Raw genomic sequence first — 15,735 nt, 5'->3', positions numbered from 1 at the left:
GCTGATCGAGAGCAATTACATATTTATCACAGAATAAATGCCTTCGTTGCTGCCGAGAAACAGCAGCTTCATCAGAGTTATAATGTTTAATTTATACGTTTTCTAATCTATTTAGCTTCAGTGAGAACTGTGTTTGTAAAAAGGCGTTGAAGGTTGTAGAAGCATTACACATGTACTAATGTCATTAGCTTGCTATTATGTTGTTTTCTGATCTGTTTGAATTCTAATATAGATGGGAAAATAGGGATGGTTCTGTAGAAAATTTTGATAGCTACTGTCAAACACTCCGTATTTCTCTCCTCTAGTATATTCCTCAATCTGGCACGAATTATGTTATCAAAGAACTTAGAAGTAGTTGTATAAGTTTCTATATTTTTCCAGCTCGTTTTGTGCAGCATGTTGTACAGTACAAACAGCACCGACACTATCTCCTACTTTTTCGGAAGCCTTTCTGCTTTTTTTCAAGCAGAAAAGCATCAGTAACATAAGTATTGCCGTTCTACAGGAAAGATTCGGTAAGGTCAAAAAAATGTCTGGTAATGTTATCCTAAAAGAAAAAAGTTTTTTAGTCCTCGGATACTACGCTATATATAATTGCAGCGAAGCCACTGAATACTGTGTGGTTATTCTCTTACGGATGTACATATCAATTGAAATGGTTCTCAAATTACGTTGTAGAAAAGGCAGACAAATGAGTGATACTGAAGTGTTGGTTATATCCAGAATGACAGCGAAATTTTGCCAAAAAAATAATTGACAACAGATATACTTATTAAAATTAAAAGGTTGCCAGGGTTGTACTGCTTAAGAAATGAAACACTTTGAAAAGAAAAGATACTTTCAAATCCAGACTGCAGACAGCTACAATGCCAATTCGCTGTCAGGCGACAGACCTGGGAAATGCCTACTTAGTGTGTATCACAATCCCTGAAACAATAGTATAATGCGAAAGGGGACGTTGCAGTAAACATGGCTCCTCAAACGAGACGTTTGCAAATATGTGGCTCTCATGCGCCACTGACTGGACCTACATAGTACAAATGTAATCTACTGAATGTTTAAATTTTGCGTTTAAGTTTCCATCTAATTGGATTCAAACTTCACCCAAAGCCAATTGTTGGGAATGTGATTTTCGGTGATGTAAGATGGCACCCAACGTGCTGATATGCTCCAACGAGGTCAGGTCATGCAGGTCCCATACCTTGGCCTCCAAGGTCAACTTAGTCTTCTGGAATTTTCTGTCTAGGATCATCTGAAAGGTGAAATCAATAGCACTCACTTTCATACGGTGAGCTAAAGCAGCTAGTTGTACAGTCCTGTCAAGATTTACGAGATGATACAGTGATGCTTGAAAGAACTCGTACTCACTCCATAGACCAGTACAGTATTGCATCGAAATGTGGAGGACGACGCGTGGAACACTACCTCTAACAGGTACGGGTTCACAAGAAATTACACTCAGCGACAAAACTCATGTGATAGCGATATTCATATATACAGATGGCGGTAGTGTCGCGTACACAAGTTATAAAATGGCAGTGCATTGGTGAAGCTATCATTTGTATTCAGGTGATTCATGTGAAAAGGTTTCCAACGTTGTCATAGCCGCAGGACTGGAATTAACAGACTTTGAACCCGGAACGGTGGCTGGAGCTAGACGCAGGGGACATTCCATTTCGAAAATCGTTAGGGAATTCAGCTTTCCAAGATTCACAGCATAAAGAGTGTGCCAGAAATACCAAATTTCAGGCATTACCTATCGCCACGGACAATGCATTGGTAGACGGCCTTCACTTAACGGCCGAGAGCAGCGGCGTTTGCGTAGATTTGTCAATGCTAATAGACAAGCAACACTGCGTGAAAGACCGCAGAAATCAACATGGGACGTACGACGAACGTGTCCTTTAGGAGAGTCTGGCGACAATTGGCGTTAATGTGCTATGGCAGCAGACGAACGGCGCCAGTGCTATTGCTAAGAGCACGACATCGCCTACTGCGCCTCTCCTGGGCTCGTGACAATGTCGCTTGGACCCTGCACGACTGATAAACAGTGGCTGCGTCAGATGCGTCCCGACTGCGGTTGGTAAGAGGTGAAGGTGGCGTTCGAGCGAATCGCAGAGCCCACGAAGTCATGGACCCCGTTGTTAACAAGGCACCCTGGTGGTGCCTCCATGCTAGTGTGGACTATGTTTGCATGGGATGGGCTGCGTCCTGTGGTCCAACTGCATCGATCACTGACAGGATATGTTTATGTTCGGCTACTTGGAGACCATTTGCAGCCATTCATGGACTTCATGTTGCCAAACCACCGTGGAACTTTTATGGTTGACAATACGGCATGTCACCGGGCCACAACTGTTCGCGGATGGTTTGAAGAACATTCTGCACAGTTCGAGGGAAATATCTGGCCACGCAGATCGCCGGACATGAATCCCATCGAACATTTATGGGATATAATTGAGAGGTCAGGTTGTGCACAGAATCGTGCACTAGCAACGCTTTCGCAAATACGGATGGCCATAGGGGCAGCATGGCTCAATATATCTGCAAGGGGCTTCCAACGACTTTCTGAGTCCATGCCACGTGGAGCTGGTGTACTGCGCCAGGCAAAAGGAGGTCCCACACGATATTAGAAGGTATCCCCTGACTTTTGTCACGTCAGTGTATAATGGTAATACGCTGAGGTAGTATAGTATTACGTGCTACAGTAGGCCATGGCTGAAATTTGAACCCAGTTAGATGAGAAGTTAATCAAAGAGTTAAAGTTTCACATTTACTAGAATAGTATCTCGTACTGAAAGCAGTGACCGCTCGTAACCACGCGTTCGCAATATCTCGCAAACAACTTATTTGTTGACCTGTAATGCTGCAATGTTTTCTCTCGGATTACAGTATCCGCCTACCTGCGCCAGTTTTTCGCTATTAATTATTGTCTGCTCTGTAGATTTGTAACGAATCGAACTGTGAGAAGTTATATTTTGTGAGCAATGCTTCGCAGATGCTGCAATCCGCCGTTTCAGGCTGCAGTCCTCTGGGGCCATCCACCTGACAGGAGTATTTTGGTGCGTTTTCTACGTGACGTGCAAAATTCTGTCAATACTGATTATCTTTGGCTACCCATCTGTCCTGTTAACCATTCAACAATCTTGGCCCGAGGTTTCTCTGTGCAGCCGTTCTGAAATTGTAAATACGAGATCTGAGGTGTGGTAATTAACGCTGAGGAAATAACGTCAAAATCTGAATAAGTACTATACTTCCTAGAGAAATCTCTCTCAGTAAGTTACATCCTCGCCAATTCAACGAGATAGGCGTAATTCAGTAGAGCATTCACTGAGCACTTGACCTTTCCCTCTTTGCATCTGAAAATTATGGGAACGAACGGACTGTAGCACTCTGAATGATCGATGGTAACCAAAACAGGATACAAAAAATGAGCATGAATTGGTTCTGTGACTGTTAAGCTCTCTAGTGTGTCATACTTCGACTTTTTTCGTTCACGACCGCATCTCACGTTCTATTTTCCTTGCACATAAAAATCGACGACTTGCAATGTCACATAAGGTTACGGCTCGTAAAAATTTCATTGCTGTCCCCCGCCGTCCCGTTCACTTCCGGCACTCTTCGTATTCGCCACGATGTCACGCAGTTCGTTTTAGGACTGCAGCCTGAAACGGCGGACTGCAGCATCTGCGAAGCATTGCTCACAAAATTTAACTTCTCACAGTTCTATTCGCTACAGCAATTCTGCTAGTTCGGTCTACCGGCGAAGGCGGGAATGCAAAACGTTCTCGAAAGAGGGGACGTAGGAATGGCAGTATATACTAAAATATAGTATTGCTGTTAATATTATTATTATTATTATTATTATTATTATTAATATTAATTCTGTTATTGATTATCAGTATTACATCATAACTGATTTCCTAGCTGCAGAAACCACTTCGTTCAACTCATCATGTGGGATGGAGGAATCAGATACGTACGAATGGAAAAACGCACTATATTAATGAATGCTGCAAAGACCTAGATATTACTTTTAGGTGATTTCTCGCTGCGTCTCACACACTCGATTCAAAATCAAATTTCATACAACTCACACCAACATTTAAAAAGACACTACGCCAGGAAATGCACAGTATATGTTGGAGTGTATCTTGTTTAAATGTTAGCCGCCACTTTCCATGTGCTACGTCGCATGGAGCAAGAAAAGCAAATGCCTGTGTACCCCATACGCCCCTATTCTCTGCTTCTCGTGATATTCTCCTTTCTGCAAATAAATTCCTTATAAGTCCCCTGAACTTCTATGCTGTACTCTCGATTGGTTATTGGGTGTGTCGCTGAAGACATTCTGCATCTGCTGTTAGGCTCACTTGATAAGACCAGCAAACACTGGAGCAGCACTGAAGAAGCGTTCACAAGACTGCGTTCTGTGTCGTTCCCTTAACAAAACAGACTCACAATAGACTCACGGAACGATAGCGTACAAGGTTATCCCCACTACCCACCGCTTAGGTCGCTATAATGTAATATCGCAAGGACAGACAGCAAGCTTTGGCAGCATGTATGAAATGGTTCAAATGGCTCTGAGCACTATGGGACTTAACATCTGTGGTCATCAGTCCCCTAGAACTTAGAACTACTTAAACCTAACCAACCTAAGGACATCACACACATCCATGCCCGAGGCAGGATTCGAACCTGCGACCGTAGCGCATGAATGAAGCCCGAGCGTCCAAACAGCAGTAAAAACGGCATTGTAAATCTGCAACTGCTATTGGAAGTAGCGTGTAAGAGCAACGAACAGGTGCACAGGTGTACTGGAAGGCATGTAAAACCAGAATAAGTGATTAAATGGTTACAAATTATCAGCGAGTAAAAGCACCAAACATTCTCATTTTAAACAATAGATACTTCATGCAATACTATCAAATTTTTCATGCGTCGTGTTTTCCTAAATATCTGTGACTAACACTCTTTTAGATATATTCGTACCGACAGCAAAAAAAAAAGTTTTCACTTAGTTTGTAAGAGGTATGCGATGTATGCGCTGCCTGCAATAGGCAAGGCATAGGAGAGTCTCTGACCAAAGAGCAGTATGTAGTTAGTTGTTGCTTGTCGCTAGTCGGCAGTAGTCTTGAGTTGTCTGCAGTAGTCTGCAGTAGTCGGCAGGAGTCTGCGCGTGTCTGCGCTTGTGTGCAGTCTGCTCTGGTCGGGACTCTGGAGGATGAGTATTATTGTATAAGGTAAAGAAGCAGCCTTGCGCATATCTAGTAATGTATGTGAACTGTCTTCCAATCTTTAAAAAAATGCCCTAATAATAATTTTTATAATATAAAGTAATTTTTTAAAAAAAAAGCTTTCATTTCAATTTAAAGAATTTATCCAATGCATGATCATTCCTTTCACGAATCACAAAAGTATGCTGAACTTAACATTAAATGAGAAAAGAATTTCGTGGGTACATTAAATGTGAATGCATTTCTGCACGGAGATTATAAACGGGAACCAATTTTGTTCAGAGATTACATTCAATTAATAATATTAAAAAAAATAATCATATTATTTATGTGGGGAGGTTACATCTGGTTCATATTTAATTAATATTTTTGCGGGGAGGTTACAAGTTGTGTAACTTTCCAGATTTTGGAAATTTACTTTTGTATTCAGCCATATATATCGTCAACAAGTACACTTACGTGACAAAAGTGACGGAACGCCTCCTAATACCGTGTCGGACATCCTTTTGCCAGGTGTACAGTAGAAACTCGACGAGGCATGGAGTCAAAAAGCCGTTGAAAGCCCCCCGCAGAAATATTAAGCCATGCTGCCTCTACGGACGTCCATAATTATGAAAATGTTACAGGCACAGGCTTTTGTGCACGAAATGACCTCTTGATTATGTCCCATAAATGTTCGCTGGGGCCGGCCGCTGTGGCCGAGTGGTTCTAGGCGCTTCAGTCCGGAACCGCGCTGCTACTACAGTCGCAGGTTCGAATCCTGCCTCGGGCATGGATGTGTTTGATGTCCTTAGGTTAGTTAGGTTTATGTAGTTCTAAGTCTAGGGGACTGATGATTTCAGATGTTAAGTCCCATAGCGCTGAGGGCCATTTTTTTGTTCGATGGGGATCATGTCTGGCGATCTGGGTGGCCAATCATTCTCTCGAATTGTCCAGAATGTTCTTCAAACCAATCGCGAGCAACGGGGCCCGGTGACATGGCGCATAGTCATCCACAAAAATTCCATCGTCGTTTGGGAATATGAAGTCCATAAATCCCGGCAAATAGTCTCCAAGTAGATGAATATAACCGAGGACACAATCTGTTCCGTGTAAACACAGCCCACACCGTTATGGTGCCACCACGAACTTGCACAGTGCTTTGTCGACAATTCGGGTCCACGGCTTCGTGGGGTCTGCGCCAGACTCGAATCCTAACATCAACTCTTACCAACTGAAATCGGGACTAATGTGACCAGACCACGGTTTTCCAGTCGTCTAGAATCCAACGAATATGTTCATGAGCCCAGGAGGGGCGCTGCAGGCGATGTCGTGCTGTTAGCAAAGGCACTCGCGTTGATCGACTGCTGCCAAAGCCAGTTAACGCCGAATTAGATCGCCGCACTGTCCTAAAGGTTACGTCCGTTGACGTCCCATTTCTACGCTTATTTCACGCGGTGTTGGTTGTCTATTAGCACTGATAACTCTATGAAAACGTCGCTACTCCGGTCGTTAAGTGAAGGCCGTCGACCACTGCGTTGTGCGTGGTGAGAGGTAATGCCTGAAATTTGGTACTCTCGGCACACTCTTGACACTGTGGATCTCGGTATACTTAATTGGCAAACTATTTCCGAAGTGGATTGTCCCACGCGTCTAGCTTCAGTTACCACTGCGGGTTCAAAATCTGTTAATTCCCATCAAGCTCTAGGGCGCTGCAGTCGTGGACTGTGCGGCTGGTCCCGGAGGAGATTCGAGTCCTCCCTCGGGCATGAGTGTGTGTGTTTGTCCTTAGGATAATTTAGGTTAAGTAGTGTGTAAGCTTAGGGACTGATGACCTTTGCAGTTAAGTCCCATAGGATTTCACATACACACAATTCCCGTCATGCGGCCGTAATCACGTTGGAAACCTTTTCACATGGATCACCTGAGTACAAATGACACAAATGACAGCTCCGCCAATGACCTGCCTTTTTATACCTTGTGTACGTAATACTACCACCATCTACATACGTGCATATCGCAATCCCATTATTTTTATCAGTTCATTGTATAATACACTGACGTATAGATTTAAATGGACCAGGTACTAGATAAACCCATCTATACACAAGTTACCAACGTTTCAGCTTTCAGGAAATACAAGACTTAGTTACTTATTTATTAACACAGCGGTATTTAAATTACAAATCCAATAGTGTACCCAAAAATAGACTACGGATATATACTGTAATTTTCAAAAAATGTGTAGAAGCATATGTCGTTGTCGTATTTAGGGTAACAAATTATATGTAACACCTTTTATCAAATAATCTAGCCGACAGGAACAACGTCATCGTTCACAGAGACAACGTTCTTTTGTAAATGGCCAACACGCAGCCATACACACAAACGAATCTTGTACACTTACACTCCCACTCTCTCTCTCTGTCTCTCTCTCTCTCTGTCCGAACAGGCCTTAAAGGCTCAACGGGACTGACCGACTGACTGACCGCCGTGTTAGCCTCAGCCTAAAGGCGTCATTGGCAGCCGACATCGAGGCTAATGTGGTGAACACATCGCTCTCCCGGCCGTTGTCAGCTTTTGTCATGAGAGACGCTCCTTCTGAATCAAGTAGCTCCTTAATTTGCCTCACAAGGGATGAGTGCACCCCGCCTACCAGCAGCAGTGCTCGGCAGACCGGACGGTCATCCCTCCAAATGCTAGGCATGACCAACTGCGCTTAACTTCGGTTATATACCGGGAACCGGTGTTACCACTCCGGCAAGGCCGTTGGAGCACTTACACTGCTGGCCATTACTTATCACGAAGTGACTAAATGCTTCGGTATGCAAACGATTATCATTTCAGAGCAACCGCACAAATAGGAATAACACCATCCACAACAACATATAAGAAAATAATATACAGTGGTTTTCTCATTCAGAAATCGCGTTTGAAAGTTGATTTTCTGTAACAAGACCGTGTTATGCCTTCTGTATGAGCGAAAAACGTCCACCAACATATACCGAAATTCAACAGTAACACATCGTAGCCTTGGAGACCGCAGTATACTGCTTCGCGATATTGTTGCTGGGGGTTGGAATGCCACGACTGTTACTCCAGTATGCAATCTATAGGTTCAGGATGGCAATATTCAACGCCATGCAGGATCTCAACAGCCCCACGCGGCTAGCACCGGACAGGATAAAAAAGTAGTCCACTCGGTCGTGTGAGATCGTACAGTCACTTACCGCGAATCAGGAAATGGTCTTGATTGCAGCGAGACAAGTATCGACGAACAGCGCGAAGACATCTGAAGCACCACATACTTTTAGCACGATGAATATTGTTGCGGTTTCCCCGGATGTGGCAGCAGAGATGCCAGCCGACAGGGATGAGCTAAGCGACATTACTGTGCATGGGAGTGACTCCGTGTCGTCTTTTCAGAAGAGAATTTATTCTGCGTACAGCATCACAATTAATGTTCTGTATGTGGAGGCGCCCACGAGAACAAACGTTGACAGTTTGTATTTGTTACCGCCCATATAATATATGGGCCCAGAAACTGGCGTGGTGGTGTGGGGTGTCATTGCGTACGCAACACGGTTACCTCTGGTTCGCATTTTCTGTAATTTCGACAGCAGGCGTTACATTTTTAACGTGTTTAGTCAGGTGGTGGTGACTTATATTCGAGGTCTCCATGACGGCATCTTTCAAGAAGATAGCCTAAGACCCTATGCTGCCAACGCTGTCTTGGCCTACATTGATATCAAAACCGTTTGGTTATCTAAGAGCATAGACTCTCACTGTAGTAACATTGAATAAAAATTTCTCCAGTTTCCGGCCGCATCAAATGACTAAAATTAAGCGAGCTTTCGACCAAGCACTCCTTGGCCTTTGTCAAGCGATATCACCAAGCAGTGCTTGGCCAAAAACTCGCTTAATTTTAATCAGTTGATGTCACTGGAAAGAAATCTGAGAACCTTTCATCGATGTGGTTGTTGATTGCCAACAGGCTGGTATGCCACCATCCGCCAGCCATTACGACTGATAAACTCTGGTGTAAAGTTGAAGCAGCGTGGAACAACGTAACCGTATCTCTCGTCCAAGCACAGTTCGACTCTGTGGCCAACTGGATTAGATTTGTTGTTGCTAGCAGAGGTGATAGCTCTGCGTGCAATGCTTCGCACCTTGTATGTCGCGAAATCGCCTACAAATTTTATCATGTAGTCTTCCTAAAACACTGTATACTAACAATAACTACGATTTCGTCATTTCCTGTCCTTCATGGTGTTGCAGTCTTAATGGCCAGCGGTCTGCCTTCGACCTCCACATACAATTTGAACGATTGCTATCGAAATAATATGGAACGCGCCCGTTTACGGGCCAAATATTTTTGGAACGAAACTAAAAAAACCGTCGAAGTTGCAACAACTTGACGGTTTTGCAATTTCATTGAATCATAGCAATTTGCTGCCTATTGCCATCCAGTGTTCTAGAAGTGATGTCCGCCTGCGTAGCTGCGTGGTCAACGTAGATGGCTGCCATGCAGGGGATCCAGGTTCGATTCCTGCTACTGCCAAGGATTTCTCCTTGGTGGGAGGAATGGTACAAGGTGCACTCAGCCTCGTGTTGCCAGTTGAGGAGCTACCAGACGGAGTAGCAGCGGCTTGCGGACCGCTTGCCCCTCCATACCGCATCCACATGTCGCCGGAAAGCGGAGGGTGACACAGCGGCCTGTAGACGTCACTTGGGCCATCATGGCCTGGAGAGGAGCTCGTTTATCATGGAACTGAATAAATTTCTTTGACTGAACACGTTAAGGCATAGGTTATCGTAAATATAAATGACAAAATTCTGCACCGTTCGTTTGTTGTAAAATTAACAGAGGACCTGTAGGCCTACAACAGAGGATAGATGTGAATGCTAGCGAAAAATTTTTCTTGTACGTTTTCCCCAGGAACGTTTACTGAGTGCAGTGGTATCAGGAGCCTGCTGTCTCCAACGAGGAGACGGTAGCAGAGTGGTTTAGATATTGAAAATAAATTAGCCAACAACTAATTACCTTCTAAAGATGGGAATATAATGTGCACCCAGACTGACAAAGATTATGAAAATAAATATCCTTCGCAACAGTATTGTTAGTATTGGTTCCTGTGCCTAGTTATTGTACGCAGCTGCTTCTCTTAAAGCAGCTGTTCATAGTGTTAGCTGCTATGTTCGCGTCACCCCGTGAAACAGCGCATCATAGGCGCTACAGTACACGCTCTACTGGTCCAGGGCACTGGCGCGACGTAGCGGCCGCGACAGCTCTAACATTATGGTCTACACTAAAGTGGACTGGAGAGAAAGGAAGCAAGTGAAGAAGCCTAAGGTATAACGTCTCGTCATCGCAGAGTTCGTTAGAGAAGGAAAACAAGCTTCGTTTAGGAAAAGGGTAGCGAAAGTTTCTGGTCAAGTCCTATTCAAGGAAACTATCTGACTAGCATACGCGCATTCGAATCGCCTCCTCCCGAATGGCAATCCGGTGTGCTAACAATTGCGGCATCTCCCTCGGTTGCCGAACATAGACTCGTCACCAGATGCGGAGGAAAAAGATCGTAGGCCCTACACATGGCCACTGAGCCGTCCATGAAACACGACCGCCACAACAACCAACCCACTGTTGTCAAAAATTGGCATTGTGCTTTTCCATAGAAGTACCATCATGTTGAAACCACATAGTGCTGATAATTATGAGCGACATATTTTTAGGTGCTATGGAAACGATATTAGTAGATCTTTTTGTAGGTAAATACAGTTACTTGCTTCGCAACATATGGGCTGCGACTATAACATTGTCCACAGACAGACCGCACTAAACAAATGTAAAAGTTTATTAGCACTCCATATACTAAAGCACTACCTGACTTGTTTTATTTATGTAAATCTCACAAGTATTTCATTCTAATACACACATCAAAAAAAGTTTTGCATCACCTCGGCTCCGAGAGTTCCGGAACCTGTACAGAAAATTGGAATAGAGAGCCGGCCGGAGTGACCTTGCAGTTCTAGGCGCTACAGTCTGGAGCCGAGCAACCGCTACAGTCGCAGGTTCCAATCCTGCCTCGGGCATGGATGTGTGTGATGTCCTGAGGTAAGTTAGGTTTAATTAGTTCGAAGTTCTAGGCGACTGATGACCTCAGAAGTGAAGTAGCATAGTGCTCAGAGCCAATTGAACCATTTTCTTTGGAATAGAGATCAACATAAACATCACTTCCGCCCTTTTTATTGCTCATGAAAACCACACATTGCATGTTGTATCACCATACAGGGAGACCTCCAGAGGTGGTGGTCCGGTTTGCTGTACACACCGGTACCTCTAATACCCAATAGCACGTCCTCTTGCATTGATCCGAGCCTGTATTCGTCGTGGCATACAATCCACAAGTTCACCAAGGCACTGTTGGTACAGACTTTCACTCCTCAATGACGATTCGGGGTAGATCCCTCATAGTGGTTGGTGGGTCACGTCATCCATAGACAGCCCTTTTCAATCTATCCCAGGCATGTTCGATAGGATTCATGTCTGGAGAACATGCTGGCCACTCTAGTCGAGCGAAGTCGTTATCCTGAAGGAAGTCATTCACTAGATGTGCACGATGGAGGCGCGAATTGTCGTCTATGAAGACGACTGCCTCGTCAATATGCTGCCGATATGGTTGCACTATCGGTCGGAGGACGGCATTCACGTATCGTACAGCCGTTACGGCGCCTTCCGTGACCGCCAACGGCGTACGTCGGCCGCACGTAATGCCACCCCAAAACAGAAGGGAACCTCCACCTTGTTGCACTCGCTGGACAGTGTGTCTAAGGCGTCCAGCCTGACCGCGTTGTCTTCAAATATGTCTCCGACGATTGTCTGGTTGAAGGAATTTGCGACACTCATCGGTGTAGAGAAGGTGTTGCCAATCCTGAGCGGTCCATTTGGCATGTTGTTGGGCGCATCTGTACCGCGTTGCATGATGATGTGGTTGCAAAGATGGATCTCGCCATGGGCGTCGGGAGTGAAGTTGCGCATCATGCACCTCATTGCGCACAGTTTAAGTCGTAACACGACGTCCTGTGGTTGCACAGTTCCTGTCCCTGTGTATCTCCTCCATGTCCGAACAACCACATTTTGGTTCACTCCGAGACGCATGGACACTTCCCTTGTTGAGAGCCCTTCATGTCACAAAGTAACAATGTGGACGCGATCAAACCGCGGTATTGACCGTCCATCCATGGTTGAACTACAGACAACACGAGCCGTGTACCTCCTACCAGGTGGAATGACTGGAACTGACCGGCTGTCGGACCCGCTCCGTCTAATAGGCGGTGCTCATGAATGATTGTTTACATCTTTGGGCGGGTTTAGTGATTTCTCTGAACAGTCAAAGGGACTCGTCTGTGATACAATATCCACAGTCAACGTCTATCTTCAGGAGTTCTGGGAACTGGGGGGGATACAAAACTTTTTTTGATGTGTGTAGTTTTTCTTAGAACTGTATAATCGAGAAGTCCAAAGAAGTGAAAAAACTATTCTCGATAACGAGAAGGAATCGAATACGCATACGAAAATCGATAACTTACTACTACTGACTAGCTGCTGTGGACACAATACGCTATAGCAACGCCATCGGATGCAATCGTGATTTTGTCGTTTTTCAGACAGTACAGGGGGCCTGCTCGGATAATATGGGATCTTCGTTCCTCTAAGGAAAATAGTTTTATGTAACTTCAGTAAAGCTGTAATATTCGTCGATTCTCGAATCAGGGTTTTTTTCCGTTTGTTCCAGTTACCTGTTACTATAGGTTCACTTGTTCATTTGCGTGCAGGAAAAAACGTTGCATTGAAAGAGTGGTCGCGAGTGCAGCCAACACGAAGCGATCCGAAACGTGAAACGGGACTTATTATTCTCGGATTAGGTATTCGAATACTCGACATCTGCCGGTCGGAGTGGCCGTGCGGTTCTAGGCGCTACAGTCTGGAACCGGGCGACCGCTACGGTCGCAGGTTCGAATCCTGCCTCGGGCATGGATGTGTGTGATGTCCTTAGGTTAGTTAGGTTTAATTAGTTCTAAGTTCTAGGCGACTGATGACGTCAGAAGTTAAGTTGCATAGTGCTCAGAGCCGGAACTCGACATCTGTATTCGAAAATTTGGAATCGGAAACTTCTCGGTTTAAAGTAATCTTTATGAAAGTAAACTCCCTGATGTAACTAACATTAATAGCACGTCACAGCAGGAGACACCATACGCAGAGGAGAGTTATTGAGCAGAAAAGGAGCAGCATCAGTACCAATAGAAATGTCCGTTACTGAGTCAGCGTCCCTGTAAACGAATTGCTGACTGGCTAAATGGCCGATGCTTCAGCAATTTCAGAGGCAGTTGTGTTTTGTGACATCCGATGAGGAACGGAGCAAAGATGATAGGCGTAGTATTCTCAGACAGCTGTATGCACAGTGCAGACGAGAACACTCTGCTATTTTTTTCCGAACCACCTACTTGTCGACATTATTTTAGATGTCAGACCGGAGACATTCTGTCTGATAATTTTGTACTAGAGCGGTCTCTCAGGACAATGTACTGAGTGATACGTTGTTTTTTTTTCTTTAAATAGTTACAAGCCAAGGATCTTGAAAATTAGGTGGAATGATAAGAAATGAGGAGTTTCTCCGCAGAATTGGTTAAGAAAGGAATGTATTGAAAACACTGAAAAGTAGGGACAGGATGACAGGATATATGTTAAGATATAAGGGAATAACTGTCATGATGCTAAAGGGACCTGCAGAGGGCAAAAACTATAAAGGAAGACAGATATTGGGAAATAAGCACAACAAATAACTGAGGACGTAGGGCGCAAGTGCTACACTGCACGCAGAGGGAGGCGCAGGAGAGGAATTCGTGGCGGGCCGCACCAAACCATGCAGAAGAATGATGACGGGAGAAAGCTAATTTGTGTCTACAATAAAGGGCTCCATTCGATACTATTTACTCAAGGATGATTTTTCTACTTTTAGTTAGTCTGCCAGTCTTTATTTTAGCTAAATCAGTTGTACTTTCCAGCGATATGTCTGTTTTAGACTGTAGAGCTAGATATTGATTAGAAAGTACTTGGAAGGAGGAGCAAACACGACAAGACTTAATCAGAGACAGAATAATCGTCTGAGATGCAAAGCTCCAGATATTCCAGGACGTTAATTAAAACTAGTAATCGGCTTGGTGAAGACGCTGGTGGCCTATGTCCTCCTGTGGAGTTCCCAGTTCAGGGAATTTCACAACGCAACCTCAAAGTGACGTTGTGCGGTGCTAATTAATTCTCTCTCTCGGCTCGAGACAAGGGTGGCAAGTGTTACTCAATTTAATGAACACATTAGCGGAGTAGGTGTCTCCAGGTAAACCAGTAGCAAGTTTTTCGAGACGTAGGTCGCGCATTAGGTCGCGTGAACAGCTACTTGGGTTTTTTAAAAACCACACGAAAGGGAAAGAGCGTCAAATAATTGTAGTCTGAAGTATTACCTCATGTCGTACGCGATATGAAAAACGTACACTGAAGCGCCGAAGAAACTGGTATAGGCATGCGTATTCAAATACAAAGATATGTGAACAGGCAAAATATGGCGCTGTGCTCAGCAAAAAAGACAAAAAGCGTCTGGCACAGTTGTTGGACAGGTTACTGCTGCTGCAATGGCAGGTTATCAAGATGGAAGTGAGTTTGAACGTGGTATTATAGTCGGCTTCGAGCGATGAGAGACGCGATCTCCGAGGTAGCGATGAAGCGGGGATTTTCCCGTATGACCATTTCACGAGTGTACCGTGAATATCAAGAATCGGGTAAAACATCAAATCACTGACATCGCTGCGGCCGGAAAAAGATCCTGCAGGTACGGGACCAACGACGACTCAAGAGAATAGTTCAACGTAACAGAAGTCTACAGATTTCATTGCTGGGCCATCAACAAGTGTCAGCTTGCGAACCATTCAACGAAACATCATTGATTTGGGCTTTCGGAGCCGAAGGCGCACGCGCGTACCCTTGATGACTGCACAACAAAAAGCTGCACAAGTCGCCTGGGCCCGCCAACACCTAGAGTGGACTGTTGATGACTGGAAACATGTTGCCTGTCAACAGCCCTGCCACAACAAAGGTCAAAAATTAATTATGATTGTAGTGTTGCTCACGCTGCTAAATATTGCATTTTCAGGCAACAACAAAGTTATATTATGTGGCATGTATCATTAGAGCACAGTTAATAAAGTCATTTCTTGAAATAATGGATAAACTAGGCACTCATCTTTTCGTGTTTCCCACGCTGGTCTCGTTGTGAACTCATAGCTCAATCGTCGTAAAATCTAGTAGTGATGATTCCAAGCTCGGATGCAAAGAGGCCTTGGTGTTATTCTGCGATATTCAAAAGTTTTATAGATGTGTTTCATAAACCATTCTTGAAGATTAAACTTTTTGCATGATAGGACTATGGTGATGTAAAAAAAGTAATCAGCACTCCGAATTTAAGTT

At 44.4% G+C, this 15,735-nt stretch overlaps 1 protein-coding gene across 4 annotated transcripts in view; it reads left to right on the top strand.

Moving 5' to 3' along the window:
* The window catches only part of LOC124593714 (schwannomin-interacting protein 1 homolog), a 1,030,697-nt gene that overhangs the window by 737,929 nt on the left and 277,033 nt on the right, over window positions 1–15,735 (top strand). The gene's annotated exons all lie outside the window — the stretch shown is intronic.

The sequence above is a fragment of the Schistocerca americana genome, chromosome 2 (genome assembly GCF_021461395.2).
Source record: "Schistocerca americana isolate TAMUIC-IGC-003095 chromosome 2, iqSchAmer2.1, whole genome shotgun sequence".
Lineage (NCBI taxonomy): Eukaryota > Metazoa > Arthropoda > Insecta > Orthoptera > Acrididae > Schistocerca > Schistocerca americana.
The sequence above is the reverse complement of the archived record's forward strand: the minus strand, read 5'-3'. Positions and strand labels throughout refer to the sequence as shown.